Raw genomic sequence first — 18,810 nt, 5'->3', positions numbered from 1 at the left:
CCGATTCACAGATTGTGCCATCTTGCTGCAGTATAATAACGATGGCTGGTCGGCAAGCAGCTAAACAAAATCACACATGTCTACTAAGCAGTGTTTATATCCTCCAGTGCCCTTGAAGGAGTAAAACATATTTGTTAGGCCACAGGGTCTTGTGAGATGATGCCAGCATTCATGGTTGCGAACTATCCACATTCTCACTTTATACCACACATCACCATGGCAATTCTCCTGCCAGAGAAGGTGATTGCCAGGAACAAATTTTCAAGCCAAATAACACTAGAGAAAACACAGGTTTAACAGGGACGAGGTATATTACATATGCCTTCAAAACATGCCATGTTCTTTGGCTACATTCACATCCAGTGTTCAATCTGTCGTAATGAAATGTCCTTGGAATGACCACTATGACACTCGCTGCCCTTTCCATTTCCCACACATTGCCCATTATCATCTGGCCATCGCCGCCACTGTGACTTTAAAATCTAATTTCACTTTATCCATATAGTGACAAGGATTGAATACATTTTTACAAACAATTCAGTGAACATGTTAAGAAAACCACAACAAAAAAAAAAAAACACTCTTATCTACAAAGTAGTATTCACCTTTAAAAATGGAATCTGAAGAACAGGAAATCCCACGTAAATAAACATTAAAAAACACCTGAGCTTGCAACTTTTCCATACCTCAGTGTCAATCCTGTTTTAGATGAAGTTGCTTTTCTTGTTTAGTCAGAAAAAGCTGACTTACAGCGGATTAATACAAAGTTTTTTTTTTTTTTGTTTTTTTTCTATGCACCAGAAAGAGCTTCTCTGACAGTATTTTCCTGCGCCTCTGAAGAAAAAATAGCTGTGGCTGAAGTTTGGTTTTCTGTTATGTATGAATGCCCCCGAGCACATGCCTGCACAGTGAGTCAGCACACCAGCTTTCCTCTCTTTAGCAATTTAAGATGTGTGGCATTTCAGATTGGCGAGCCTGTGTAGGCACTCAGGAAGCACACTTCCATTCAGCTATTCGAAAAGGCTTTGGACTGCAAAACGACATCCTGAGCGAAAAGGATATAGACAAATCTGGCAAACAGTTTAAATACCAAAATAAGGCACTGTGCACTTTCCCCCAAAGAATGAGGCGAAAACAAAATCCTGTGCTAATCCAAATGACACATATTGCGTGAACTCTTTCCAAATATTAACTTTTTGTGTAAGTGGCATGAATCTAAAAAAGATAAGATTCAAAAACCATTCTATAATGTACATTCCACCTGCTGCTATGTAAATAGGCAGAGTAAAAAAAAAAAGTTATAAAAAGAAAGATGTAGGCAGGTGTTGGGATGCAGTTTCTGCTCTGAAATGAAGGTGGTGCTGTGCCATTTCTATTCCTTCAGGCCAACAGGAGATAGTCTTGGGGAGGCAGACATCACCTATTGGGTGCCGAAATCTGGTGAGATTTGGGTGACACAGGCATGCTTAACCACTTTCAGACCGGACCATTTTGCTGGCTAAAGACCAGACCACCTTTTGCGATTCTGCACTGTGACGCTTTAACTGACAATTGCGCGGTCGTGCAATGTGGCTCCCAAACAAAACTGACGTCCTTTTTTTCCCACAAATAGAGCTTTCTGTTGGTGGTATTTGATCACCCCTGCGGTTTTTATTTTTTGCGCTCTAAACAAAAATAGAGCGACAATTTTGAAAAAAACTAATTTTTTACTTTTTGCTATAATAAATATCCCAATATCCAAAAATATATAGAAAAACATTTTTTTTCCTCAGTTTAGGCCAATATGCATTCTTCCACATATTTTTGGTTAAAAAAATCGCAATGGTTTGCGCAAAATTTATAGCGTTTACAAAATAGGGGATAGTTTTATGGCATTTTTATTAATAATTTTTTTTTACTAGTAATGGCGGCGATCAGCAATTTTTATTGTGACTGCGACATTATGGCGGACACATCGGACATTTTTTGACACATTTTTGGGACCATTGTCATTGATACAGCAATCAGTGCTATACAAATGCACTGATTCCTGTATAAATGACACTGGCAGTGAAGAGGTTAACCAAGGGGTGGCAGTGTAGGGTTAAGTGTGTCCTAGGGGCGTGTTACTAACTGTGGGGGGCTGGGCTGTGTGTTAGTGAACACTGATCTCTGCTCCAATCACATGGAGCAGAGATCAGTGTCACTTGTTGCTAGGCAGAATGGGGCGATGCTGTTTACATCGGGATCTCCCCGTTCAGCCTCCCCACGGCGATCAAGTCCGCGGGACCCGCAACCGGACTCACGGGGGTCCCAACCAGCACGACAGCAAATACAAATGAACGTACCTGTGCGCCAATATGCCTGCCCGTGCCATTCTGCCAACGTACATCGTTCTGCGCCGGCCGGGAAGTGGTTAAAGTAAACCTGGAATTCTACTTTAACTTTAGTTTGTTTAGGCTGAGATGGCTGTCAGGGACCGGTGTGGCCAGAGATATGCAGACTGTCACAGAAAATGGCAAACACAGGTTCGTTAAAAATGAATATAATTTTATTAAAAGATAGTGAGTGGACAAAAGTAAACATACCTCCAATATGGCAAACAGTGAGACAAACCAGCAACCAACCACAATAACATGCAACAAATAATTACCTAAACGAAATGTATATACAGTATAATCTTAACCATAACAAGCCAGGGTCATACGAGAAATACTGGTACTGGTGATCCCACAATAGGGATAAAACTTTTTCATGGAAGGGAGTTTAACAAGACACGTGGCCATTCAGTAAAATTAGAAGAAAAGAGGTTAACCTTAAACTACGTAGAGCAGCCTTTCTCAAACTTTGCAACACAGAGGAACCCTTGAAATAGTTCTCCAATCTCGGGGAACCCCTGCTAAAAATTAGAAATCTACAACTCATGATACATTAGTGTGATGGTCAGTGGGAAGAGTGGTCCTTACACTTGTGGTCATTGGGAAGAATTACCTCCTTACAGATAGCTAAAAAGATCAATGGTGTCGGTGGGAACTTATCCGAGAGGCAGAAATGGCCCAATGCTGAAGGAACCCCTAGCAACCTCTGGAGGAACCCTGGTTGAGAATCACTGACGTAGAGGGTTCTTTACTGTAAGAGCGGCAAGGATGTGGAATTCCCTTCCACAGGCGGTGGTCTCTGCGGGGAGCATCGATAGTTTCAAAAAACTATTGAATAAGCACCTGAACGACCACAATATACAGGGATATACAATGTAATACTGACATATAATCACACACATAGGTTGGACTTGATGGACTTGTGTCTTTTTTCAACCTCACCTACTATGTAACTATATGTAAGTACACAAAAGTAAACGCACCTCCAATATGGCAAACAGTGAGACAAAGCAGCAACCAACCACAGTGAAACGCAACAAATGATCACCTAAACTAAATGTATATAAAGCTGTGGGAAATAATCTTAACTGTAACAAGCCAGGGTCATACACTCTAAATCAACAGATAGAGCTGGGAGCAAGACAGGGCAGGGAGAGGGTAGCAGGAGACAGAGAGTGCAGGTTGGAAGGGATCAGGCTGCAGGGCAGGGGTCCTGGAAAGGATGTAGGGTTCAGGAACACAGGATTCAGGGTTCTGCATACTGGAGTTCAGGGTTCAGGATACAGGAACACAGGATTCAGCAAACACAGGTCGGGGCACATGGATAAAATACCAAGGCAAGGTATACAAGTAATCACTAGGTTAAATACACTTCCTGCAATCGGAATCAAGTGATGCCTGATTGCAGATGATGTCAGCTCCTGACTGACAAGATCCACCCGCTGGTGGACACCGGAACTGCAGCCCATAGGTCTAGGAGTCACAGTGTCACCAGCAGGTAAAACCTTTCCTTGACAGTACCCCCTCTCAAAGGAGTGACCTCCAGACGCTCCAACCAGTTGTAGCTGAAAAAGTCCAAGGAGTCTCGGGTTACAAATAAGAAGCGTTGCTGCCGGGATCCAAAAAGGCTAGGTACCCCACCGCTGGGGCTTGGCCACCGGCTATGAATCCTGTCGGCCAGATTCTTAAAAGCATAGATAGGACCCTTGAACCCTCAAAACATTAGGCATCCCATCACAGGGGTACCATGGGTCATTCAAAAACGTAGCCCTGGAGTCAAGTGACCATATCTCAATATATCTGACACTGGAATGTCTGGTTACAATCATGTAGCTTCCCTGGTCTCCAGGACTTGTTCCACACTTCGACTTCATACAAATGTTTGCATTCATGTGCTATACTATAGTAGCATCAGTTACAATACAATTAGCTGCGCTGTGTTTCGGGAGTAGTATGGGTGACTTCCTGTCTGTTTCCGGGAACTAAATTGAGTAGGTCTGAATAATTTTCGACCATTCAGGAAAAGTATTTTTATCAATGAATAGGCTTCCTCTGATTGGCCAAAGTGGCGAGGCCAGCAAATGATGTCACAATTTCCACTTCAGCCAATTAGCTAAAAACTTGCTCCTCTTATGTTATATATTGTATATTGGTCAATAAACTTGCAGAGTGCAGACTCATTGCAAGTTATCTGCTGAGAACTATACTTGCTGCAGAAATATCACAGAATCCCACTACATTGAACAAATACAATAACCTTCCACAGTCCAGCCAGTTACTACTACTGCTGCTAATTCACTGTTCATCCAAAGTTCACCTTTTGATGATGACTTACAACCTCTGGATTTTTGCCGATACGCCCAATCATATTAATGTATCAGGCCACACAATACTCAATGAACACTTATTGACAAGTGGGCAAGACAACCTCACCAGGCTCCTCTCCTGTGAACTGTGTTACCCATTCTAGGGCCTAATCATAGAAGTTACATTTAAACCCCACCTCCTCATCCCCACCAGGGAGAAAATGCTTCAGAGGAAAGGAGCCTGACATAGATATGTGGCCTCAAATAATATTTTGCTAGATTAAAAAAGTAGTTTTAAAAATGAATGTTGGTCTTCTATTCAGAACACTCGCCATGCTCCGTATGAAGTTTCAGTTAGATGCAAACAGCCAAAAAGTGTATAATACCTGTTGAGATTTCTTATTTGATACATTAGTAGGCCCCACAAAGACCATATCATAATGGTACCCTGCATTGCATGTTAATCTGTAAATATTTTAAACCGATATTGAAAAAATGATATAGACCAGTTATTAAACAAACACAAAAACAATTTCCTTCAGTAAATGCTCCGAAAATCATGTTCATTATTCATTTTTATATACAAAATACCAAAGAATACAGTATGAGCTTGTACTCAGAAGTCTAAGGAATGAATGGGACTGCAGAGCACATGTACAGGCTGGAAAGATATTTAACACGTGGTTAGGTGAGATATCTCTCAGGGGCATGTGAATATAATACTGGGAGGGCTGGGGAAGGCAGTTGCTTTAATATAAGGGCCTGTGTCAATTGGCTTTTCTTCTGATACAAGTCTATTGGAATTGCGGCTTGCTTTAGTTCAAAAAAGCTCTGAATTATGTCAAATGCATGTATAGATACAGCACTAACCTGTATGAAACTGACTGCCAAGGTTAAGGGATATTTTGTCTTCCTACTCTGCTATAAAGTAACACAGTAATTCATTTCAACAGGAAGTCTGTGGGTTGAACAGAAACTTAGAAAGAGGAAATATGTGCCATATCAGAAGGAAACTGGTTATATAGGGTCAGTTAGTTTCCAGAACTGACTTTAAAAAAAAAGAAAAAAGAAAAAAATTATATATATATATATATATATATATATATATGTATATACTGAAACATTTGTAGTTATTTTTTTTTACATTTCACTAGAAAATGTATGTAACCTTCATTAACCACTTCAATACAGGGCACTTTCCCTACCCTTCCTGCCCTGTCACTTTTTAAATGACAATTTGACGGTCATGGAACACTGTAGCCAAACAATTATCATTTTGTTCCCACAAATAGAGCTTTCTTTTGGTGTGATAATTGATCACCACTGGGGTTTTTATTTTTTGCTAAACAAATAAATAAAATACCTACATTTTGAAAAAGTTTAGTTTCTGTTTATTGGAAACAGCTGACCATATGGTAAAGACCCCCCGTCAGAGGCTCTTTACCGAGATCCGGGATGTGGTGTGTCAGACTGACACACCACACCAACGATCGCCGCACGCATTGTGCGTGTCATTCTACTATATGGCAGGCGGCAAGTAGTTAAAGTGATATTAAAGGCTTGTTTTCTTTAAGAGTAAAAAAAGAAAAAAACAAGCATGTCACACCTTTCTGCTCTGTGCAGTGGTTTTGCACAAAGCAGCCCGACTCCCCCTCTTCTCAGGTCTCCTGCCAGTGCTCCTGGCCTCTGCCTCCTACCAAGTGCCCCCACAGCAAGCTGCTTGCTTGCTGCTCCTTGAGTCCATTCACAAAGGGAGCCGCAGCTGGGCTCCACTCCCTCTCTTTCCTCATTGGCTCACTGGCTCCAATGAAGAGTGAGAGCCCCGGGGAGCTGAAGCTCTCATGCACATCGCTGGATTAAGATTAGTCTTGATAGGTAAGTATTTGGGGGGGGGGGGGGGGCTGCTGCACAGAGAAGGTTTTTTACCTTCATGCATAGAATGCACGATGGTAACAAAACTTGGACCCTTTAGAATCACTTTGAATACATTTACCACCATCCACCCATACTAGGTACACAGTGTATGCACCGGTTGCCTAAAACAGAGGGAAGGCAAAGAATATGATTGGTATTTGACACATTCTCCTACCTGCTGTCTCCATTCGAGAGCTCTAAAAAGGGTCACATTTGATGGTGTGGGGGCCAACCTGACTGAAGATGGTAATAGTAGGTTATCCTCGCGCTACAATGGTAAATTAAACAGAACTGGTATGGTTGCAGCAAACCACCGACAGAGGTGCAAACCCTCCCCTCAAGTGATAAATAGTAAAAAAGAATGGTGTTGCGCTCCACACAAAATTAATTAAATCTAGTAACAATAAATAAATAATCGCATATAAAATCTAAAAGACGCACCTATGCGATTAAAATTAAATCTACAACCTATGTGCATAAAATCATTCAAGGTGATTAATGGGGTGTTCAGAATATACACATATTCCTAGTGTTATTCATACTAAGATCAAATAAAAAGATATAAATAATCTATCCAATCGTATTACAGTGCAAGTGAAGTAATACAAACGAAAGACGCAGATCCTGATAATATCAATCCAGAAAGTTGTGAAATCAAAAAGGTGTGTCTCAGTCCATAAAAGTGCATCCAAGTGCCAGCGTGTATACAGAAAATTGTGTGAGGGTAAAATCCAACAAATAAATAAATAAAAATGTGTGTAAAAATATATCAAAGAATAAATAAATAAACCTAAAAAAACAGCAATTCAAAAAAGGTTTCTTAAAGTGTCTCTAATTGACATAAAGGACTAGCAATCCATATCAATTCATGCAAGATAAAGTGAATCCACGCTGTGCTGTGTGAAGGGTTAATCCTGTGAATAAACAGGGGGTAGTTCCACCGGTGATCTTGCAGTTCCTCAAAGTGGGTGCTCACACACTGAGTGCAGTGGGTACCTTACCTCACTGCTGTCAGTTAGACAGCAATATGCTCCAATATTTAAGGTGTATGTCCTCGATTAGGGTGTATATCCTCAGTTGGTATAGGTACAGCAGTATACTCCAATGGTTTGCGGTGTATATCCTAAGTGTAGTGCAAGCACCCCAGATATTTTCCTCCAGGTACTCCGCAAAGGATCACAGGTCAAACCCGAAAAAGAGAAAAGGGGCTCCAATAGTGAAGTAAGTCACATAAATTCTTTATTATAAGAAGGACCAAGTCCTGGGTACTCACATTTAAGTAATAAAATTCAAACGTTTACAGCTAAAACAACGAACGGCCTCCTCGTTCATACCCCGGACGTCGCTTCCGGTATCCTCCTAGGCAAATCCTACGCGTATCGTCATTGATCACGTGACTTCATCAGGGACTAAAGCATAGGAGGTAGACGAACGTTTAAATAATATCTCTAATTCACGGCCATTTTCCCGTAGCCTGTTACTATCTATTCCTATTCGCGGTCACGAATCTGGCTACACGGCCATTTTCTAATAGATTTTAGTACCGAACGCTTCCCGGCCATTTTTCTTGTAGGTTCTAAGAGAGTCATAGCAACTATTCGATTAGCGGTGGCCATTTTATCGTAGTTTCATCATCTACACTCATCTAGTGAGCGGATGCTATGTTCGCCGCCATTATCTCATTGTTTAGATAGAGGGAACGAAGGTAAACCCATGTCCAATTTTGCGGACTAGGTTCAATTCAGACACCCGGTGGTTACACTTATTCAGAGAGGTAACAACACGGGATCCTTTCCTCCGCCTCTATGACTCTAAGTAACATTAATAGTGTTAATAAAAGATTAAAAAAGTTGATTTATAATTATGGAATTAAAACGAAGGGATCAGAAAAAATTCATAAGAGAATGGCTTAAGACAGGAGGTATTATTAAAATATTAAATGGCTTAAGACAGGAGGTATTATTAAAATATTAAAATATTAATAAGTTCTTTAATCTATGGGTAAAACCAGATTGTATCTAAAAACAATATATCATAGCATCTTCTAGTGTAGAGATAAGGTAACCCCGACGGTTTATTTAACGGTAATCTAGGTATCAAATGCCTCACATATATATGCGATTTGGAGGATGGATACCGGAAAGGAAGTCCAGAGTTCCCATATCTCCATTCCAGTATATCATCCTAAGCATAGTAAATCAAAGACAAAATTTATATATGATAATACTTAAAATATATACAATTCCAATCCGTAATTAAAAATATCTAAAAGTCGCTGATAAAACAGTTAAGATCAAACTCTATGTTGAGCCCTTGGGGTGTGAAAGTATCTAAAGTGAAAATCCATTTTGATTCTAATTGGCTAAGTGTTCTCACTTTGTGGCCTCCCCTCCAGTGCTTCCTGTAGGGCTCAATACCCCAAAATGTAAGATGAGTGGGATCTTTGTTGTGGTGTGTCAGGAAGTGCTTTGACACACTATGTTTGTCAAATCCATTAATTATGTTTTTGACATGTTCCTTTATGCGTACTCTCAGGGGTCTTTTGGTGCAGCCTACATACTGTAGGGCACAACTGCATTGTAGAACATACACGGCCCCTTCCGTGTTACAGCATATAAACTCTTTGATGTCATAGGAGTTCCCAGTACTTGTGGAGCTAAATTTGAATCTTTTTTCAGGTGGGCGTTTTGTTTTTGTACACGCAAAGCATCGCTTGCACGGAAAGAAGCCTTTTCCCGTGAAGAAAGTCACCCCATTATAAGGTGGGTCGGGGACGTTCCTGACGATCTTATCCCTCAATGTAGGTGCCCTTTTATACACAAATTTTGGGCATTGTGGTAAGAGGTCCTTCAAATGCACGTCTGAGCGTAAGATATACCAGTGTTTTTTAATGATCGCCTCAATTTTTTTATATTGGGCATTATAATTCAGTATGATTGGTACTTTGCCAGCTTCCAGCTTAGGAGTTTGTTTATCTTTCATCATCTCCATACGATCCATGTTTTTGACTTCTAAAATCTTCATTCTGATTTCTTCATCCTTATACCCTTTGTTTGTAAACCTTTGGCCAATCTGCTCTGCTTGTGTGAAATATTCTTCAGTTTTTGTGCAATTTCTGCGTAGTCGCATCAGCTGCTCTTTTGGGATATTGCACAACCAGTTTCTGTGATGGCAGCTCATGACTGGCAGGTAGCTGTTCTTGTCAACATTTTTAAAGTGCGTTCTTGTGCGTAGGGTTTTATTTTCTTGTAAGATTTCTAAATCAAGGAAAGAATAAGTATTCTTTAGGCAAAAGTCCAAGCATTTAACTAGGTATTTCCGCTGAACGCATGGCAATGTACTATATTTCCTTAGGCCCCACTTTACAGCCTCACAAGCTTGGTGGTGCAGGATCACTGTGTATAATGAAGAAACGTCTGCTGATGCCATAATCCATGGGCCTTCCTCTTTTGGCAGTCCTTCCAGGATTTGTAATACCTGTTTAGTATCTCTAAGGTACGCTTTTGTTTGCTTGACCACTGGTTGCAGATATTTATCGATATATTCCCCCATTCTTGAGGTTAAAGAATCAATCCCATTAACTATGGGTCTCGGGGGTGGATCCACTTTATCCTTATGGATCTTAGGGAGCGAATAAATGATCGGAGTCCTGCATGCCTCAGGGATCAGATACTTCGCTTCTTTTTTGTTCAAGATGTTCCTCAAGATGATCGCGAATATTATTACCAAAAAACTGGAGTGGCGATGGGAGCTAAGTTTGCACCCAGTGTAGCTTGCCTTTTTATGTCTCAATGGGAAGAGGATGTGATACTGCCTGGTAAACCTATAGAGCTAATGCTGTATAAGAGGTATATAGATGACATCCTCATATTTTGGAAAGGAGATACTGATAGCTTAATCGCATTCCTGGAGACACTGAATCGCAACGACAGGAATATTAAACTGTCGTGGGTAGTTAATAGTGAATCCATATCTTTCCTTGATTTAGAAATCTTACAAGAAAATAAAACCCTACGCACAAGAACGCACTTTAAAAATGTTGACAAGAACAGCTACCTGCCAGTCATGAGCTGCCATCACAGAAACTGGTTGTGCAATATCCCAAAAGGGCAGATGATGCGACTACGCAGAAATTGCACAAAAACTGAAGAATATTTCACACAAGCAGAGCAGATTGGCCAAAGGTTTACAAACAAAGGGTATAAGGATGAAGAAATCAGAATGAAGATTTTAGAAGTCAAAAACATGGATCGTATGGAGATGATTAAAGATAAACAAACTCCTAAGCTGGAAGCTGGCAAAGTACCAATCATACTGAATTATAATGCCCAATATAAAAAAATTGAGGCGATCATTAAAAAACACTGGTATATCTTACGCTGAGACGTGCATTTGAAGGACCTCTTACCACAATGCCCAAAATTCGTGTATAAAAGGGCACCTACATTGAGGGATAAGATCGTCAGGAACGTCCCCGACCCACCTTATAATGGGGTGACTTTCTTCACGGGAAAAGGCTTCTTTCCGTGCAAGCGATGCTTTGCGTGTACAAAAACAAAACGTCCACCTGAAAAAAGATTCAAATTTAGCTCCACAAGTACTGGGAACTCCTATGACATCAAAGAGTTTATATGCTGTAACACGGAAGGGGCCGTGTATGTTCTACAATGCAGTTGTGCCCTACAGTATGTAGGCTGCACCAAAAGACCCCTGAGAGTACGCATAAAGGAACATGTCAAAAACATAATTAATGGATTTGACAAACATAGTGTGTCAAAGCACTTCCTGACACACCACAACAAAGATCCCACTCATCTTACATTTTGGGGTATTGAGCCCTACAGGAAGCACTGGAGGGGAGGCCACAAAGTGAGAACACTTAGCCAATTAGAATCAAAATGGATTTTCACTTTAGATACTTTCACACCCCAAGGGCTCAACATAGAGTTTGATCTTAACTGTTTTATCAGCGACTTTTAGATATTTTTAATTACGGATTGGAATTGTATATATTTTAAGTATTATCATATATAAATTTTGTCTTTGATTTACTATGCTTAGGATGATATACTGGAATGGAGATATGGGAACTCTGGACTTCCTTTCCGGTATCCATCCTCCAAATCGCATATATATGTGAGGCATTTGATACCTAGATTACCGTTAAATAAACCGTCGGGGTTACCTTATCTCTACACTAGAAGATGCTATGATATATTGTTTTTAGATACAATCCGGTTTTACCCATAGATTAAAGAACGTATTAATATTTTAATATTTTAATAATACCTCCTGTCTTAAGCCATTTAATATTTTAATAATACCTCCTGTCTTAAGCCATTCTCTTATGAATTTTTTCTGATCCCTTCGTTTTAATTCCATAATTATAAATCAACTTTTTTAATCTTTTATTAACACTATTAATGTTACTTAGAGTCATAGAGGCGGAGGAAAGGATCCCGTGTTGTTACCTCTCTGAATAAGTGTAACCACCGGGTGTCTGAATTGAACCTAGTCCGCAAAATTGGATATGGGTTTACCTTCGTTCCCTCTATCTAAACGATGAGATAATGGCGGCGAACATAGCATCCGCTCACTAGATGAGTGTAGATGATGAAACTACGATAAAATGGCCGCCGCTAATCGAATAGTTGCTATGACTCTCTTAGAACCTACAAGAAAAATGGCCGGGAAGCGTTCGACACTAAAATCTATTAGAAAATGGCCGTGTAGCCAAGATTCGTGACCGCGAATAGGAATAGATAGTAACAGGCTACGGGAAAATGGCCGTGAATTAGAGATATTATTTAAACGTTCGTCCACCTCCTATGCTTTAGTCCCTGATGAAGTCACGTGATCAATGACGATACGCGTAGGATTTGTCTAGGAGGATACCGGAAGCGACGTCCGGGGTACGAACGAGGAGGCCGTTCGTTGTTTTAGCTGTAAACGTTTGAATTTTATTACTTAAATGTGAGTACCCAGGACTTGGTCCTTCTTATAATAAAGAATTTGTGTGACTTACTTCACTATTGGAGCCCCTTTTCTCTTTTTCGGGTTTGACCTGTGATCCTTTGAGGAGTACCTGGTGGAAAATATCTGGGGTGCTTGCACTACACTTAGGATATACACCGCAAACCATTGGAGTATACTGCTGTACCTATACCAACTGAGGATATACACCCTAATCGAGGACATACACCTTATATATTGGAGCATATTGCTGTCTAACTGACAGCAGTGAGGTAAGGTACCCACTGCACTCAGTGTGTGAGCACCCACTTTGAGGAACTGCAAGTTCACCGGTGGAACTACCCCCTGTTTATTCACAGGATTAACCCTTCACACAGCACAGCGTGGATTCACTTTATCTTGCATGAATTGATATGGATTGCTAGTCCTTTATGTCAATTAGAGACACTTTAAGAAACCTTTTTTGAATTGCTGTTTTTTTAGGTTTATTTATTTATTCTTTGATATATTTTTACACACATTTTTATTTATTTATTTGTTGGATTTTACCCTCACACAATTTTCTGTATACACGCTGGCACTTGGATGCACTTTTATGGACTGAGACACACCTTTTTGATTTCACAACTTTCTGGATTGATATTATCAGGATCTGCGTCTTTCGTTTGTATTACTTCACTTGCACTGTATTACGATTGGATAGATTATTTATATCTTTTTATTTGATCTTAGTATGAATAACACTAGGAATATGTGTATATTCTGAACACCCCATTAATCACTTTGAATGATTTTATGCACATAGGTTGTAGATATAATTTAAATTAATTTTAATCGCATAGGTGCGTCTTTTAGATTTTATATGCGATTATTTATTTATTGTTACTAGATTTAATTAATTTTGTGTGGAGCGCAACACCATTCTTTTTTAACCTGACTGAAGAGTTCAGACTAAATGCAGAAGTAATTGCAAAATAAAAATAAAGTCTACCCTTTCTGGATTAAATATATATAAATATTGTAATATTTTTGGGGGGCCTGGGGTCATCAGTTAGCCCAGTTAGTAAAAGCAAAGAATATTTATTTTATAAAAAGAATTACGAAAAAAAATCTTACTTCAACTTGGCCAAAATGTCCATCCACCTCTGGTATAACTCATACATACGGCTAATCAGCAGCAACACCTTGTCCCTTAACAGGGTTTCATGTCCCTGCCTGTTCCAGTGGTCTAAAGAAATGGTCACTACAGTCCAGCAGGGTCTCTGTAGTCACACAGTACAGGGCTACTCTCACAAGCATGTCCTTAACTAGCTCACACCTGATGGACACCTGCTGACTGCTCCCAGCTCTTTTCAGCCCTCTCTTATAGGCAGATTAACCCTGTCAGCACCACAATACCTGTAGTCCGCCTTAGTGGCTCTTTCCCACCCAAAAACCTTACTAAGCCTCTAAGTTCTGGGTACCATATACCATAACTTAACAATCCTGGGAAAACTGCAAGTCAATACCAGACGACCCCTCACCCTGCCTGAGTACTCCCAAAGTGTCTTTTGTCATCTCTGCCCTAAGGGACCATAACCCAAACAGTGATGATATACAGTATCTCACAAAAGTGAGTACACCCCTCACATTTTTGTAAATTCTTTATTATATCTTTTCATGTGACAACACTGAAGAAATGACACTTTGCTGGAATGTAAAGTAGTGAGTGTACAGCTTGTATAACAGTGTAAATTTGCTGTCCCCTCAAAATAACTCAACACACAGCCATTAATGTCTAAACCACTGGCAACAAAAGTGAGTACACCCCTAAGTGAAAATGTCCAAGTTGGGACAAATTAGCCTTTTACCCTCCCCGATGTGTTAAATGTGGTGTCATCACTTTCACTCTCCCATCCTGGTCACTGAAAGTTCAACTTGATGCCTCATGGCAAAGAACTCTCTGAGGATCTGAAAAAAAGAATTGTTGCTCTACATTCAGATGGCCTAGGCCAGTGGTTCTCAATCCCTGGAGCCTGTGGCTGCCCACTCAGCTTCTTTGCAGCCACCTATTCAGTTCATGGCATGGCTAGGGGGCAGAGACTAGAGATCAGCTGACTGGTGAGGAATGTGAAGTGGGAGGGGCTGGAGGAGACCCTATCTCCTGATTTTGGCATGGGTGTCACTGCGACAAGACACGACAAAGTTGGAGACACAGTGAATCCCAGGACACAGTGAGTAACAGTACCTGTGATTATAGTTACCATTACAACTCCTCACTATAGTTCTCAGATCAGCAGATGACCTTGATCGAGAGCACCTAAGTTGGCTGATCAGAACTCCCCCCCCAGCACTGCCACTCATCCCACCCCCCACCAGCACTGCAACTTATCCCAACTCCCCACCAGCACTCATCCCCCCCCCCCCCCCCAACCAGTGAGAGTGAGTGAGAGAAGGAGTACATGCAACTGAGAGGAATACAGGGGGAGGAACAAAGAAAAAGGGAATGAAAGAATAAGAGAAAGAACAAGAAAGACTGCTAGAGAGAGGGATGGGGGGGGGGGAACAAGAAATTAGGATAGAGAGAGAGATAAAAGGGAAAGAAAGGAGAACAAAGAGAAAGAATGGTGCCCCCTAAAATGTACTATAAGGGGTTTTAATACTGTACAAGTGGAAGTGACTCTGGGAACACTAAATTTCTGTGTTAGGGGTGCAAATTACTTGTCTTGCCTTGGGTGCTGACAACCCATGCTACGAAAATAATTTCTGTTAGGGGTCCCCACAACTTGGGAGTTGTATCAAGGAGTCACGGCACTAGAAGGTTGAGAACCACTGGTCTAGGCTATAAGAAAATTGCCAAGACCCTGAAACTGAGCTGCAGCACGGTGGCCAAGACCATACAGCGGTTTAACAGAACAGGTTCCACTCAGAATAGGCCTCGACATGATCGACCAAAGAAGTTGAGTGCACATGCTCAGCGTCATATACAGAGGTTGTCTTTGGGAAATAGACGCATGAGTGCTGCCAGCTTTGCTGCAGAGGTTGAAGGGGTGGGGGGGTCAGCCTGTCAGTGCTCAGATAATACGCCACACACTGCATCAAATTGGTCTGCATGGCTATCATCCCAGAAGGAAGCCTCTTCTAAAAATGATGCACAAGAAAGCCCGCTCACAGTTTTCTGAAGACAAGTAGATTAAGGACATGGATTACTGGAACCATGTCCTGTGGTCTGATGAGTCCAAGATAAACTCTTTTGGTTCAGATGGTGTCAAGTGTGTGGCAGCAACCAGGTGAGGAGTACAAAGACCAGTGTGTCTTGCCTACAGTCAAGCATGGTGGTGGGAGTGTCATTGTCTGGGGCTGCATGCGTGCTGCCAGCTCTGGGGAGCTACAATTCATTGAGGGAACCAAGAATGCCAGCATGTACTTTGACATACTGAAGCAGAGCATAATCCCCTTTGGGGACTGGGCTGCAGGGCAGTATTCCAACGTAACAACCCCAAACACACCTGCAAGATGACCACTGCCTTGCTAAAGAAGCTGAGAGTAAAGGTGATGGACTGGCCAAGCATGTCTCCAGACCTAAACCCTATTGAGCATCTGTGGCACATCCTCAAATGGAAGGTGGAGGAGCGCAAGGTCTCTAACATCCACCAGCTCCGCGATGTTGTCATGGAGGAGTGGAAGAGGACTCCAGTGGCAAACTGGGAAGCTCTGGTAAAGTCCACACCCAAGAGGGTCAAGACAGTGCTAGAAAATAATGGTGGCCACAGAAATTGGGTTAAATTTGGACATTTTCACTTAGGGGTGTACTCACTTTTGTTGCCAGCAGTTTAGACATTAATGGCTGTGTGTTGTGAGGGGACAGCAAATGTACACTGTTATACAAGCTGTACACTCACTACTTTACATTGTAGCAAAGTTTCATTTCCACAGTGTTGTGAAATACTGTATATCTGTTTTCCAGGACCCATTCCATGTGTATAGAAATGTTTCAAGTAGGCCATTACAGCATGAAGGCCATTACCGCTTAAAAAGAAAAGGTAAAATTATCCCACAACACCCTCCTCACTCCTTCTGTCCTTGTTGCATATACCTTTATATGATCCCCATCTTCCGATGCCCTCCTCTTCATCTTCCAGTGTTGAAGGCTGTATACAAGCATATTGCTTCCAATGGCGAGTGCTTATTGTTTAGCAGTGGCCATGTGACCATGCTGACCAATAAGAATCTCTTCTTGGCTCTGGCATGCAATCCTGGCATAAAGCAGCTACAAAAGCATTCTCATTGGTCATAGTGATCTCGTGGGTTCTGGTGCACTACTGGTCATGGGGGATATCTGGCTGTAGACTAACTACAGGACATCCAGCACACCATGTGTTGGCATGGAATCCTGTAGTTCCTATAACTATGGGAAGAAGAATGAACACAAAGTGACCATGCCAATAGAAGTCTACTTCTGTGGTTAGAATGTCCAGTAACTGAAGGTAGCCCTGCATTGAGGAGGGAACTAGCAGGATCCCCATGAATTTAGTGAAGGGGGGGGGGGGGGGGTTATATTATGTATAAAATAAATCTACACTATTTCAACAGAGACCAAAAATGCAATGGTGATGTTTGGAATTTAAGGTTTACAAACGCTTTAAACCCTGATAACATTTTTGTGTAATTTAAAAAAAAAAGAGTTTGCAAAATCTGCAGTCTCGGCAGGAAGTTGATAACAGTTGGAAGGGGAAGAGGAAAGCACTCTTATGCACTAACAACACTTGCCAACAATGTATCAGTGGCTGTTTTGTTTGGAACTTAAGTGACTACTTCTCTTTTTTTTTTTTTTACTGCGGATATGGCAAATGTCAGCACGACATTAACACATAAAACCAAGAAAAGTATTAGTGGTTGACAGAGAAATTGGGGTATATATAAACAATACTCTAAAATGTTAACAAAAGCTGTAACAAGCTTAATTTTCCTTTTACGTAAAGCCACCATTCCTGTCTCAAATCTTTTCTACTAGTTTTCTCATTATTTTAAAATGTAACACTTTTTACTTTTGCACAAATTATATAACTGTGCTTTTATAACTTAGAATTAATATATTATTTTATGTTATAAAATACAAGTGTGCATAGGATCATATATATTCTAAATTAAAAATGAGCAAATAAATGTGCAAATGAGTTTATCAGGCAAAATTGGTGAATCGTATATAATTTTTTTTTTATTAAAGTGAAATGCAAATTTTCTGTTTGCTAAAATATGTGCATGTAGATTTGTCCTTATGACCTTATGTCCTTACAACTTATGAACCTGGGCAATCATGATTTATAAATGGAATGATTCTCTGCAGATCAGGTAAATTTGCATGCACATATTTAAAAATGTGAGATTCATTGAAGCTGCCAGATCTACCTGATATGTGTATCTCTATCATCCAACTTTACGGATTCATCATTTTGTAAACATGTATATACCAGCAAAAGTGTGCAAATTCTAGGTTTAAAATACATCATGAACAAGGATGCAATTAAACGGGTTTCTTGTAGCAGGAACAAGGCATCCGCAGGTTATATATTTCACAGCTCAGTGTGCAGAATGGAGCAATGCAAAGTATAGAACACATAGCACAGGCAGAGCGATATGGATTACAGGATTTATAACATGGTATACCACACAACACAACATACAGAGTGCAGTGTGGAATACAGGATAAGAGTACACGCTACAGAGATAGCAGTGTTATTTACTACCAGTTAGATTTTAAATTTTTAAATATTTATTATGAGATAAAAAGCTGTACGTTTTTAACACTGGGCCTTTTTAATTTTATAGAGATACTGGTCTTAGCAGCCAAGTTTTTGCTTGCCATGTTGGTTTTAAAGCATCAATGCTATATCTTCTGATTCAATGGACAGGTCAGTCTCTAAATTAATTGAAAACAATAGTGGCACTAACCCCGGAAGATGACAAAACACGTTGGGTGGATCATTTTGCTGACAACATTCCATGAAGTGAAGGTTATATGCCAGCCTGGTGTTTTTCTTATATGTGCATTGCATTTAACTACATGTTGGTGCATTTCTTCATTTGATAAATGTTTTATTAGCTTTTTACACTATGGAGAGGCCTCTGTTTGCACCATTTTGGTACTACTACCTAAATGTTGGTTTCCCTGATTTCCCTGACTGACCAAAGAATGTACACAGTGGAGATTTGGGGTCCACGATTATTGCACAGAGGTCTGACCTTACCCCGATAGAATACCTTTGGGATGAATTCGAGCG

General features: G+C 40.6%; 1 protein-coding gene across 3 annotated transcripts in view; it reads right to left on the bottom strand.

The window, feature by feature from the left end:
- Positions 1 to 18,810, bottom strand: part of NEK6 (NIMA related kinase 6) — a 345,952-nt gene that overhangs the window by 273,127 nt on the left and 54,015 nt on the right. The window contains exon 1 of one of the 3 annotated variants that reach the window (XM_077478836.1): positions 5,534 to 5,554. The exons of 1 other annotated variant lie outside the window; for it this stretch is intronic. The gene's annotated coding sequence lies outside the window, so the exon portion shown is untranslated. Of the gene's footprint in view, positions 1 to 686; positions 830 to 5,533; positions 5,555 to 18,810 lie in introns of those variants that run through there. One more of the 3 variants, XM_077478835.1, reaches the window with a different exon arrangement.

The sequence above is a fragment of the Lithobates pipiens genome, unplaced genomic scaffold (assembly GCF_037356315.1).
Source record: "Lithobates pipiens isolate NorthernLeopardFrog02 unplaced genomic scaffold, aLitPip1_a1.2 Scaffold_1, whole genome shotgun sequence".
Classification (NCBI taxonomy): Eukaryota; Metazoa; Chordata; class Amphibia; order Anura; family Ranidae; genus Lithobates; species Lithobates pipiens.
Note: the sequence above shows the minus strand (reverse complement) of the source record. Positions and strands in the feature narration are given on the sequence as shown.